Source organism: Lutjanus erythropterus, chromosome 12 (genome assembly GCF_056507025.1).
Source record: "Lutjanus erythropterus isolate fLutEry1 chromosome 12, fLutEry1.hap2, whole genome shotgun sequence".
Taxonomy (NCBI): domain Eukaryota; kingdom Metazoa; phylum Chordata; class Actinopteri; order Lutjaniformes; family Lutjanidae; genus Lutjanus; species Lutjanus erythropterus.
In genome coordinates, this window is record NC_139328.1 from 25,553,730 (window position 1) to 25,568,576 (window position 14,847).

Genomic DNA, 14,847 nt, shown 5'->3' on the forward strand with positions numbered 1-14,847 from the left:
GTAAACACAACAGAATATCTAACATATTGTCTGCTACGTGCAATAGGCTAAAGAGTCAGATATTTTTCCTTGGGAGTTTGTGGAGACCAAGTAGAGCTAAAACCACAGGAAATACTGGACCCAAATTAATCAAGTAGACACACTGTATGTTAGTGCACTCAGTAGTGAAGATCTCCACCAAGCAATTTGAAAATAATATTCAGATGTAACACCTTTGTAATCACTAACATTTAGATAAGTTACTATAATTTATTTACTTTTTTTACTAATTGTAACTGATTACATTTATTTTGTAATTTAATTACAAGTAACTACTAGTAGTATGTAGTTACTCTCCAGCTCCATGGTGTGAAATTGTTTTGTGAGGTCACAGCGACCTTTGACCACCAACAGTTCATCCTTGAGTCCAAGTGGACGCCTTCACCAAATTTCAAGAAATTCCTTCCAGATATTCCTGAGACATTGTGTTCATAAAAGTGAGATGGATGTGAGGTCACTTTGACCTTTGACCTTTAACCACCACAAACAAATCAGTTAATTTTTTTGAGTCCATGTAGACATTTGTGCCAAGTTTGAAGAAATTCCCTCAAGGCTCATAGCGTGGAGGCATAAAAAAGTTTCAATGATGTTGCTCTGTATATCAAAGCAGGCTGTTGTTCGCTAACATGCTAACACAACAGCTTTATGAAGTATGTCAGAGCTGCGTTGTGCTCCCAGGTGGACAATCAAAATTACTAATGCAGCTTTGAATTGTGAAATTTAAATCCAGTACCACCAGCGTGTGTATTAGTATAATAAACCATCATTAACATAATTATCCATCATCCAACATTATTAACACTCTTGAAGCTGGTTATGGACTTGAATCTGTTCATTTTCTCCCCTTGAATGTTACCATTGTATTCTCTTCTACACGAGAGAGAGCAGACACACACAGGATGAGAATCTCTACTCAACTACAACTCCATTTTCGATTGAAAATTGTGTTTTAATCCAGAGAAAAAGTATTATTATATTCAAAACAGTGTGGTGACTCACATAATGCTCTGATTATCAGGACTTTTCAGTGTTTTCAATTTTTTTGCTCAGATATGACAAGAGTCGATGTTGATTTATTGACAGCGGAGCTCATTTTGTGCTCAGGTGACCTTCTCTTTATGTCGGATGATCTGATGATCACATTTTCCAGTTCGCAGCGATGATGCTCCCGGCGTTATTGTTTCACAGTGCTGTCGGCCTCTTGCTGCCTCGCCTAATGGATAAAAGGAGAAAAGAGAGGAAAAGGAGGAGAGGAGTGTAGGATAATGAAAACATCATTGTATGGGAGGAGATCCTGATCTAATCACTGAGGAAATGAGGCCTGTGAATGCCCAGTCGTTTGGACTCATTTACACATCTCCTCTAATGTTGCTCACCCATTGATTAGCCACCGAGGAGTTTGTGGAGAACAAGAGGCAGACGAGTAAATGGTCCACCAGTTTAGAGTCTTTACTACTGCTCTGAGTTCAGGACAGAATACAACACGTTAGTGTCCAGATTACTTCACAAAACTGCTATGATGATACTTGATTGTTTCAAGAGCCAGGAAGTAAGGTATTTGCAGGGAAAATGAGGAATCTTGGTTGTATTTATTGAGTGTGACAGCACACTGTGGTTAAAGACAATTTAATTCCTGAAACGAACACAGCCTCTTTGAATCACAACCTGTCAAATGTGGGTGGATGGATGAGTCAAAAAAACACAGGAAATCCAGGAGACTGGGGTTTGTGTCCGGTGTGAAACCGATGTTTACTTTTTAGCGTATGAAATTAACAGAAATTATGTTACATACTACAACTATTATTGTATATTATAGTGTAATTTACATTATATGTTATACAATATATAATCTTTTCCTAAACCTATCCAAGTAGTTTTTGTCCAGAAATAACCAAGTATTTCATGCCAAGTCTTTTCTTTCTGTTATTTTCCTTCAGACCTCTCTTCCTTTTCCTGTTGTCTTTGTGTATTTATTAAGAGGAGTAAGAGGCTGCAAGTAAATGCATTTTTTCTTTTTGCTAAAGCTTAAACAGTTTTTACACAATTTGTGCTGCCAAACAATAATGCCATGAAACAATTTCCTTAAACTTTAATATTTTCTTTGTTGGGGTCACATGTATGTCATTTGTATAAACAACCAGTGCTATTTTGCTGGAGAGGGACGGTCAAATTGAATGTAAACATGAGTCATTCTAAGGGCTCCAACAAATGGCCTAATTATGTTGATTTTCAGGTTAGGACAGGTCTCCTGTGACAGCCAATATCTCCCTCCCTTTTGACGTGTTAAGAAAAAAAAAACTCTGAACCTTGTGCCTGCTGGAGTAGTACTTCACTGCCCTTTGACCTCTGACTCATCAGGTAAAATGTGTGTGTTACAGGATTACACAAATTCCTACTTAAACTATCATCTTACTGACTAAATCATGAGTAAAAAAAACTATCTCAAGTAAAACATCAGGATAAATGGTGTATCTTTTGTTGCACTAATGAAAGTGTCTGATACTTTGAAGTTTTAGTATTAAACTGAGAATCCTGCAGAAGTTTTTCCTGAACTTTTTTCTTTGGTGGTAAAACATGTGTTTTCTGGTCTTGCAAGTTATTTGTAAATGTAATTGTAAATACAAAAACCATGTAAGACCCTATAAATCATATGAGTGTTGACATCTAAATAGAATCAGGGACTATTTCAAAGACTAATGATTGACTGAACAAAAATATTGAAAAGGTTACCCAAATTTAATAGGAAGGTTTATAGACTAAAGACTTCTCTTTCAAGAAAGCGTGCATTTGGTATGAATAGGCAATTCATTTATTTAGTAAATATCTCATTTTGGAGTGAAGAAATTCTTGCCTGCTGCAGTAATTAATGTGCAGTGAAAACCTGAGCATTAATTACCCTCCACAGACTCTTTTAAAATATATTGATATGTTGACCCTTGTATCATCTATGCAGGCTTACACATTCAGGAAAGTGAACAACATGGAGACAAAACACAAATGTATCCATTTTATAAAGAATTTGTGTACTCTGTTGCTCCAAGGCTGCTTACCTTCAACAAACTATTTATTCATACTTGCCAGTCTGTGTTCTTTGGTCCATATCAGATTTTCTGTATGAGTGTTGCCGTTAATGTTCATAGTACCTGATCAAGGCTCATAACCAAGAAGTTGCCTGGATGTTTCCCTGGAACTTGAACAGCTTTTAATCATGTGTTGTGACCATGTGATGTCTGAACAGCCACTAAAGGGTACCTTGTATCAGCATGAGATACAGATCAGTGTGCAAAAGATGTCTGTGTTTGTGGGATGAGGATCGGTTGTTAAAAGGGTCTACAGGATATCCTGGGCATATTCATCAGGAAAAGCAGTACAAAACCGCTTAAAGCGAGATTCTTTTCTCATTTTTACCATAAAGATACTGATGGCAACATCTTTACTCGCCTCCACAATCTTTAAGTCAATACTAAACTATATATGACAGACTGCTCTCTGCCATAATTAACTTTGCAGGTATCAGGTGAAGAAACAGCAGATAGTGCAGACTGCAGTTTGTTTCCCCTTAATTTTGGTTTTCTGTGTACTTGGGACTGCAGGGTAAGATATGTCAGCATCTGTCACCTAGTACTCCTAAAGAATTTCAGTTTAGGGTCATCTCCTGTAGCTGGACTGGATTACATTCTCACTTTTAATGAACAACACCTCAGTTCATGTGAGAGGAGGCCCAGACTCATGTGTTCAGGTGTCAGGATGACATTGATTGGTTAACTGAGCTTTAGGAGGGAAATGCTTCAGGTTATAATAAACGACTACAAACACGATTCACTATGGGCTCAGGTTCAGCTGCAGGTTCTGCACCACACCCCTGCTTATCACACACTCTAAAATGTATGATCCCAACCTTTTCTGTCGAGACGAAATCTTGCACGACACAGCAAGAATTATCTTGGAGTGGAGTCTCAGCTCCCACATGTGAGACCTTTGAGATAGCTGTATCCTCTTATACTTATCCTTTACGTGCACACACGCACACGTGCACACACACACACGCACACATGCACACACACACACACAGCCACTTTTACACGACGTGGACTCACAAGGAGGAGAATTGTGATTAGGCTGCATCCAAAGCTGCCACCCACGGGACCCGAGGGAGATATGAATTTGAAAAGACAGTGTAGTGCCGATATGAAGCTCCTGCATCGCTGGGCAACAGGGACCCCTGTTAAGACCTGCTATCCAGAGACCTGTCAGGAGGGAAAGTGGGGAGGGGTGTGTGTGTGTGTGTGGGGGGGGGGGGGGTCTGCATATGGAAGCTGAACTTGCAGCAACCCAGATCTCTCATTAAAAGGTACCGCAGCTTGCATACGTACTCCTGGCCCAGATTATACTTACACATACGAGCAGAGTTTGTACTTTTATCCTGTAGTACTTTTCTGACTTGAATTGAAATGTATCTGGGTAGACGGATAAATCCATATAATTAATGTTTTTGACCATATTCCGCCCACTTTTTTCATTTGTGAATTACTTTACCTGCTCTTTGTCTTTGACAAAATCTTAATGGACTTACGTTTTTTGTATGTGATAAGCATTACTAAACAAATTCTGAGTAATTAAGACATTTGACAATAAGAAGCTGATAATTGTTTAGGTAAAACACATTAAAGCACAACATTTGCTGTGTAAAATGGTTCTTAACATATGACTTAATATGGGATTTCTGCCACAGTGTGGGAGCTCTGACAGTTTGTTTAGATGCTGATTAATTCAGATGAAAAGACCAAAACAATTCATTTGCTTCTGGTTGGTTTGAAAACACGATTGCCCTTGGGATTTTGTATTGTGCATTTTACATTTTCTTTGAAAACAGTAGAATTAGAGGATAAAATCTATGTGCATGCTCAGTAAATCGACATTCTATTCTAGACTTTACAGCAGTACAAACAAATCAGCATGTAGCACTAACAAGCAGCACGGTTGTTGGTGTAATTCATGTGACTGAAGAATATTCAAGTGACTGAGTGCATTCTTAAATATGAGTCAACGCTTTAAAGAGTATCTAAACTGAAAAAAGACTTTTGGGAGCTGAGACCAAGCCAAGACATTGACACCTAAGTGAGTGGTGGGTGCCATCGTGTGTAGCGTAAATGTTGGATCTGACATTAGGTGATGTTAATGGGATGTAACTTTATGAAACTTTCTGTGGTCTGTCTCATTGTTTATCACTTAAGCCAAAAACTAATGGGGAAACAATAATTTGCAACATGCCTTATCCCATAATTCTCTCACAAAGTTAACATTAGCTACATGTTTCAGTATAGCCTATGTAACTAAATAAGGTAGCTTGTGCATCTAGCTAGGTGGCAAATAGCTGGCAAGCAACTAAAATGCCCTGACACGTGTATACAGTATAAGGAAGCTAATATGTATAACCGACTTTCACTATATCTCTTTGGGTAAGGGGTGAAGAGCTTTCTGAAGGCTTGTGGCAGGTGGTAGATTGCTAATTGCTTTGTTAGCATAACTTGCATTTGTGATATGTTCACACTAGCAGCCACAAAACATCAGGCTACAAGTCATTTTCATTTGAAGCCAAAGACATGAAGCCAAAAACCAACATCCAACAACTGCTGCTGCGTGTCAGGCATGACGCACTACGAAGCAAAGTTGAGCTGGAGTTTCTTTCAGTGCTCAAAAGATGCAGAATGCGTCAACCCATTGTATGTTTTTGTTTCACCACTTTCCGTCCCCCCACATTTCCCCCCCACAATGGATGTAATAGACAGTTTTCAGTTTTATTTAACCTTTGCAGCTTGATAATCCATGGTCACTGACTCGGCACACAGGCACTCACTAACATTAACAAGCGCTTCAGCAACACTTCACTGACGAACATATGGTTTATGCTTCCTTTCTAAGTGAAAATAAAGGTTTGAAGTGGACTCAGCCATCTCAGTGAGTGTTGCATTGCAGAATTTACATGCTGCTTTGTGTTTTCTTTTGAACGCTGTTTTGCAAATGACCTTTTTGTGGTAAGTAGCCAAATTTTATTTCAGAAGATTTCTTCTTGGTGTGAGGGAGTGCAGGGAGTTTTATATCCAATCATAGTAATTATGTTAACAAATAAATCACACAGTTTCACAGCTTTAAGGGAGAGGAAAGTGTAAACTGGCATTGTTTTTTAAATGAAATCTTTTTTTTTATTTAATGTAATTAACATTCATTGGAGGTCATTGCTTTCCCACCTTTCCTTTTTATCCCTGCGTCCCTGCTGGTGGTAGCTTTGTCAGCTGTGCTCACTGTTACATTCATGTATCAGATGTTCATAATGAACAGAACTGAGAAAGACTGAAAACAGGGAGAAGCTGAGACACTGAGAGAGAACCCTGGTGGGACCAGAAAAATAGAAAATATTTCAGAGCCGCTCCCAGGGATGATTGGCTTCATATGTTATCCTGTCATTCCATGAGCTGTTATGAGAGGATGGAGTGGGTGAAGAATGGAGGAGAGTGGATGAGGAGAGAGGGAGGGAGGACGGGATTATAGCAAGGGTTGCAGAAGAGGGATGAGAGGGACAGAAGAGAGGAGTAAAGAAAGTGATGGAGAAGTGAAGTGAGAGGGGAGATGATTATAGAAAGGAGGATGAGGTGAAGACAAAATGCAGGTGGAGGCATGTGTAAAAATTGAAAAAGTCGAGAAGAGAAATCAGGAGGGAGGTGAAAAGACGACTGAAGAGTTAAGAAAATTTGTAAAGAAAAATAACAAGGTACAATGAGAGGGAAAGAAAGAGGAGCTGTTAAGAGTAAAATAAGGAAATGACAGGGTAGGAAAGAAGAAGAAACCTGAGGGTGAAAAGAGGAGAAGAAAATAGCAAAGAGGCGTGGAGAGCAAAAGAGAAGACAGGAGTCAAATCAAATCAAGACTTACTGAGAAAACAACCAGAGTAGGAAAAACACAGCCAATTTAACATGAGAAAAATAAAATAAAATAAAAATGAATCCCTGCAGACTGAATCCTGCCTCTTCACCCCATCTGTTTTCAGTCTCTGGCTGCTGGATGGAGAGCTGCTCCAGGCCCGGCCCACCACCCTGACTGGGCCATACAAGACTTACACCCACGTACGCAATCCTGGGAGAGTAGGCCTGACGCCAGTGCACAACGTGAACCAGCTGTTCTCCTGCTCTCACATACTCAACCAATCAATATCTACAACCATGAGAGACAGAAGAAACAGTGGCGTAACTGCGTTCTTGGACTTGCATAACAGATTGAAGCAGAGTCAGAAGATAAGACCATGATTCTGAAGCCTCCAGATGTGAAATATCTGCAAGAATTTGACCCAGTGGCCCAGCTTTTCCTCAAATAACCTGATAACCATTGTTTTCAGACATAAAGGTTACATTTCAGCAAACAAGAAGAACATTTTTTGTGACAGCTGTTTGGTGCAGAAATAAAATAAAATAAAAAAAAAAAGTGTGCTAAAGTTTCCAGCATCTGATGGTGGAGAGAGAGGCATGGGATGTTTATGATCTCCAATAACGACAGACATATGTGAGGGAACAAAGGGAGGGGCAGCTAGCAGAATATTTTTTATGTCAGGAAACAGCAGGTTTATAGAAAAATTAATTTGAAAAACAAAAATACTCAGTGGTGGGAGAATTACTTGGACCCTTTACATAAGTAAATCGTAGTAACCGTATAAAAATACTCTATTACAAGATGACAAGTAACTGTCCACTCATATACTAGCAACCATAATAGGCACTGTAAGCCTGTCAAGATTTGAATTCCTCAACATGTTGAAGCAGTTTGCATGAGTCTCCAAAAAGAGTGATACTTGGTGGTGTCTTTTTTGAAATATTTTTGGGAGCTTTTACACCTTTATTCAGACAGGACAGCTGAAGATATGACAGGAAAGGGAGAGAGTGCAGGGGCATGACATTTAGCAAAGGGCCTCTGGCGGGAGTTGACCCACAGCTGCTGCTGGGGACTCACATCCGGGGTACATGATTTTGTTGAATGACTGTGTGTAGGGCCTCTGCAATTGATCTAATCTGATCCCTGAGCTTGTGCTTATTAAGTTAATGACTTTAATTATGTTATCTATTGTATATATATATGCCATATTTCTTGGTGTGACCAATTGTTACGTGCCAGTCAGGAAAAGAGCTTGTTTCTTGTTTTTCCCTCCTGTCTGCCCTTTCTCCCCTCCCCCTCCCCTCTTGTCTCCAGGTGATAATGGACAGGCTCCTCATTGGTTCCCTAAGCTTGGAGCTGTCCACTGGCTGACATGGGAGGGTCATCAGCTGATTGAGCTCACCTGGGCCTCTGAGCTTAAAAGCTGGGCCCTTTGCTCACTCTGGTCTCTCCCTTCCTCCAGCTGGCATCCACCTTGTGATCTTTTTGGTTTGTGTTATGATCTGTGTTAGCTTTAGGTTAATAAATTATTCTTGTTTTTACATTAACCCCTTGTGTGGACTCCCCTTCTTGTTGCATTCCTTGAGCGGGTTTGTAACACCAATGTTTGCTGGGATGCAGCTTTAGCATCAGTCATTTAGCATTAATATCATATCATGCATGTTAAGTCATTTTACATATTTTAGACCCTTTAAAATGTCAGCGGGAGATGGACTTCTCAGCTGACTAAAGTTAAGCACTAGCTTACATTAGCTAACTACACTTATCAATGAGTGAGAGCCACCATTTCAGCAAAATAAATCCACAGTTGTCAGCTAGAAATGAGAAGGCTGCTTTGGTTTACTTCTCTGTCATAAATTGCTACCAAATTCCATGTTAAATCTGCCATGTTATCACTGTAAAGTGCATATGAGCAGTGTGAGAATGGAAAGCTTGACAGACAAAGCAAAGTAGGGCCCAGCTTAGCAAAGGGTTAATTATTTTCAGTAAAAGTATTGATTAAAAGCAAAATATGGTTGAAATGTCAAAATACTAATAATGTGGGGATTTTTATTTATGTTATATTTCATATACAACATTTAATATTGAGCTGTTTGATGAGGAAAATTTTAAGCACTTAAAGTTGTTGGGTTGATGTAAGAACAGAGTCAAAAGACAGAACTTTATAGATCATGAGATTCCTCCCATATACATTTTCTCAGTTTTGGAGATTATTCAACTTAATACAGAGATAAGCATTCAGGCAAGTGATTTAAGCGAAGCTGGACAGATAATATTAAATAATGTTCCTGTATCAACCCCTTTTTCTTTTCGCTATAAAACAGTTGAATTTCTGACTCATAAATCACAGAGGTGAGCCTGAAATTTATCTGCTGCAGTAAAACACAAAACAGTGGAATAAAGAAGAAAGGGCAACCTTGAATACAACCATTAAATGTCTTTTTTTCCTCAATTTTTTAGTAAAATGTCCCACATAGCTGTTAAAAACAGTCTATATTTTTTTTAATCAGTCAAAATGAATACGTTTTAAACAACAAGTCTTGGGCTGCTTTGCGTCTTTGACGCTTATTGTTTTTCCGTCTGAGGTTTTAAGATCACAGCTGTGCCGGGAAGATTCGGTCGCAGATTTTTATCTGATGGGGTCAACAGTGTGCAGGCAGCTGAACCAGCTGTCAGACAGGGTCAGAGATCACGTCTAACACCTCAACAGTTTGGTTGCAGCAAAATCCTCTGACGTGTGTGTGTGTGTGTGTGTGTGTATTCATGTCAGTATGAACACACACCCCCACACGCGCACGCACAGCCAGAGACAGATATGTATGAATACATAAATGAAATGGATTAATGTATATAGGGTATGTACAGTGCATTATACATTCTTGCACATACACATGCAGTCATACACACAGTCATACAGACACATGCGCACACACACTCTCACCGGCACAAACTTCAAAAAGATAAACATACTCTCTCTTAAGCTTTGTTTAATTATTAATTTGCACATCTGAAATGATAAAATATTTTACACCATAAAATATTTACAGTTTGTGCAAATGAGATACAAAGATACCCCAGGGGATTTATAAAGGCATCTCATCCCAAAAGAAACAAAGAAAGAAAAAAAAAAAACTTTCAAGGGTGAAAGTAAAAATTCCTGACTTCTCTCTGGTGCCTTGCATTTTCCACACACTTCTGGAATTTCAACAAGCCACCACGTCTACCTCACTCCTCAGTTTCTTAAAACACATGACGTTTACAGCGTGTTGATGAGAGGCTTGGTGACAGTCTTTGGAAAGAGTGATGGGACGGTCAAAACATTCTGCTGGTGGTTTGGCTCAGACAAAGATAATTAGTTTTTCTATGGCTACTAAAGGAAACTGTTCATCTTGACAATATTAACAACATACCAAACAGAACAGACCTCTATCTTGTGATGCAGGACATGTTGCCTGGCATACTGCAAACATCATACAGGAATTTAGTGGAATAAACTCATCTTTTGTCATTAAATTAAACACAATTTTATTTTTTTATTTTTTGTTTGTATTTTCAGCACTTAAGGACTTATAAAAATTTGTTTACTAATCTTAAGATCATTTTGATTGAAAATATGATTATGAAATATTATCCTCACTGTTTGTGATATAACGAAATAATCTTATTTGAAGGTTATTGTGGGCTCACATCATCTGCATATCATAGAAGACCAGATTGTTGACCTTGGCAGAGGTGTCTTTCAAATCACCTAACTTTAAATCAGTTGGTTTTACGTATTCAGAAAGACAACTTTAAAGTAATCCTTCAAACTAAGCTCTTGTGTTTTTAAATTGAACCAGATTAAATAATAATAATAATTCATTATAATATATTATATAGGGGAAGACTGTTAGAGTTTGACTGTTGTGTTGTGAGTTACAGATAATATTTTGTTTTCTTTTTCTCAGACTTCATATTTTTAGTGTCATGATGACCTGCAAATGTCTAACAAAGACTCAGTTCAAAACATACTTTCATAGCCATGAATGAGCAGCCAGTTAAACTGTGTCAACTAAAATTGGAGCACTGGACATGGTCATATTCTCAGTCTATTCATAAGATGTTGATGTAAACACCTTCAAATTTAAGAGTCAGGGCTTTACTTTTATGAGAGGTATTGTTTCACTTCATATCCAGTGTGCCCCAGGACTAACAAAACAAAAAATGTCTCTGTCCAGATAATAATGTAGTTTGCCCTCTAAATAAAAACAAAAACAGTTGGTTGGAGATTCCTTGGCTTTAGGTTTTATTCCGAATACAAAATCAGTCACCTTAGTAACAAAAAAAAAAAAAAAAAGCAGTAGATCCTCTTACACTCTACACTTAAATCTCATTTAACCAACTTACGGGCAAAGGGCATCTACCAAAAACCAACCAAAGGATGGGCAAATAGATATTAAGTGATATATTTTAGACTTAAAAAGACATTTTAACATCAAGTCTTAATCATTTCCACAAACTCCCCGGGTGTTGCATTTTTAACATCACTAAAACAGGTGTCTTCAATTCAGGCAGGCAGTGGAAGCAGAGCTGTGGTCACAGAGTCTCATGACAATGAACATGCTGAATGATTTGTTTTAGCAATGAAATATTTTTGTAGAACTTATTTACCAGTATTAAAAACCTTTTAGCTGTTAGCATATTTCCATGCTTTCTGTCCCCTAGTTGGTCAAAATTGAGGAAAGTGGCTTTAAATAAAGTAAAATGACTTAAAATCTTATTCAAAGCAAATGAATACTACTTACTTAGGCAATTAAAGAATTAAGTTTATAGGTTTTTAAGGTTTTAAAAGTAATTTATTCCTTTTGTCAAAGCAACCACCACCTCCACATCACACTCAGTCCTCGTTTCAGAAATGTTAACAATGACCTCTTCACACACACCTGAAAACACACTCACGCACACAAACCACAAGCAAGCTCTCTGCTGCTCTTATCAATTACCTCACAGATATGTAATTTGAGAAACGTGGTGCTGACAGCTGCTTTTACACGCCAAACGCTGTAGAATTAGTCAAACAGACAGGCTATTCAGTAGCACAAAGTGCCTGTCAGAAACAGTTATTACAGGGCGGACGCAGAGACGAGGCCTTGGACGCTCTGTCACTGATACTCTGGGGGAAACTCGCCTGTCGTGGCCGTGTTGCAAAATCGGGTTTGGAATTTGCAGCAGGATGATAGACGTGTCAGGCACAGGAAGGTAAACTGCTGTCAGTCTGGCTTTGAAAGCTGCTCGAGGTGACGGTAACAAAGGAGGAACTGAATCACCTTGTCATTTTTGTGTGTTTTTTTCTTTTTTTTTCTTTTCACCTGGTTAGCTTCGCCTGCAGTGTCACCTCGCCCACAGGCCCGCAGGCCAGTGACAACCTCTGCTTTTTATGACCCTGACTGTAAGTTGACCCCGAGCTGCCCGAGGCAGGGTCATGACAGACAGCAGAACGCCCTTAAATTAAAGAGTCAAGACAGCTTTTATTTTCAGGGTGTTTTTCTTTCTATACCAAACCCCAATTCTCCTTCTTCACATTAATTCCCATTGTCTTGTCACCTCTCAGTATGAATGACCTACATTTACAGTTTACATCTTAAGTGCCATTCATAAAGGACGGGTATTATCTGAGGAGGACCAGCGGGAAAATGTAATAATTGTCTCAATTGACAATGACAGTTGACAAAGTGTAATTTTAATAAAATCGGCCATGTGATTCTGGAAATAATTCCCAGCACAGATTGCATACTGCATTATGATAAAGGCAGACTATTGCTGATAATGCCGATCAGTTGTGTGGAAAGAAAACTCATTTCAAATGTGATTTGTGTTTGGTTCCCAACTCCTTATCCTCCATTTTTTTCATATGCTGAAAACATTTGTCCGTGCATGCTTGAGTTGAATAATGTTGAATTTATTATAAAGATCGTAAAATGTCCTTATTATTAGTCTATGCAAATGTAGCCTGGATCTCGCTTGCAGGACTCATGCGCTGTTCATGTTCACCTCATGGCATAGATACCTTTATTTTTTTTTAAATAATAAATTCAAGTGAATCTAAACATGCAATGCCTCCATTTAGAGCTGAACCAGGCCATGAACTGGATAACAAAGGCCCCGTTCAGACAGACAGCCAAAATCTGTTTTTAGCATATCCGGATTGTATCCAGACTGAAAAAGTCTGGATCTGCGTACTGTAGCTCCCTTCACTTATGTTTCTCCTCTTCACACTTAATTCCCTAGTTATTTATACTGAAACGCCATCTTTAAATTGATGCCAAGACATTTCTTTATGTATAACTAAGTCTGAAGAAGAGCATGAGCTTGAAACATCAGACAGTTTTGCAGGTGGTTTGAAATGCCATTTCAATTGGATTTATACAGCTTTGTTTCAGTCCGGACACTCTGTCTACTCAAATAAAAGTCAAAAAGTGTCAGAGCACCTGAGCATCACTATATGTATACCAGCAGTTATTTCAAGGGCGAGATGATGGATCTCCATTTTGAATGCTTCTCCATTGGAATGCAGTGTCTTACCAAAGCCTGCATTGTTAGAAGCCTATGCAGATAGGTTGGTGATATATGGACACACAAATCTGATCTGATTACTTGCCAGTTACAGAGCAGACAGTCTGTCTTAAAGATCTGATTTGAGAAAAAAAATCTGATTTCCCTACAGTCTGAACAAACCCTAAGACTATTCAGAATTTCTGGGTCCTAGTGTTTAATGTGAATGTCTTTGGCCACGATGACAGAATTGATGCACAGCTCAGTGTTACTATTGGGAGATTACAGGATGTGTCCTGAATGCCTGGTTGAATCAAGGCAACAAAAGTGTGGTGTGCCTGTTTGTTTTTTGGTTTGATTTCTTTGTCGCTGTGACTGGATCAATACTGACCAATCCGTTGGGGCAGGCAACAGCCTTAAAGTCAGAAGAGTGGTGCCAGACACCATGAACTGGAAAACCAAAAGTTCTGCCAGCCATTCAGGAGATCTGGAAACTAGACTGGGCAAATGTTTTATGAGACACAACAGCTGTGTGGTAATTAAAAGAGGACCCGTTACTCCAGTGTAAATGTGGCATCAAGCTTTTACAGATGTGACCACCAATGTACATCCATGTTTTTGGTGTTCTCACTGCTCACTACTGTTGCTTCAGCCCAGAGACATCGGTATATAATTGTACAACAATAATCAGAACTACTTTTCTTGTCTGTTTTCTGTCATTAGCTCTTCTGTGTTGCAGCTGGGTTTCTTTATGATTATCCTGGCTTTAAAGCAAACACATTCAGGCTATGTCTGGCAGGAAGAATTGGTTGCTCATCGTAAATTGAAGGTCATACTTTTGTTTTACTTGTGGAAAAATCATGTGACATACTAGCTGTAACTATATGGCAAGAAAGTCACTGCAATAAATCTAGTATTTTACCTGTGCTAAATGTGGAGTTGCCCTTCATTTAAGCGAGTTATTTCTCTCAGGGACATGATTTGAACAGACAGGAACAAGCAGTATTCAAAACAGACCAGAAAGTAGAGCAGAATTGCATTTGTCCTTTTCCTCGTAATCAAATCTGGTCTAGGATTTATGTGTATCTTCTCAATGTCCAGACTCATATCTTGATGTTTGTTTCCCCTTGGTTTTATCACTATGACTGACCTCAGTTGCCCTGTGAGATAGTCTGTGATGAACCTGATTGTAAAATCTTCTCTACAAATACAGCTGACTTTTAGCTGAAAAGTCAAAATGATGAACACAATTATCATCTGTAATGTTTTTATGGGAACAAAACATAGATACACAGCAAACAGTATCATGTATCAAAGATGAATTCTGAGATGTAACAGATGTTTCCTTGGCAGCAT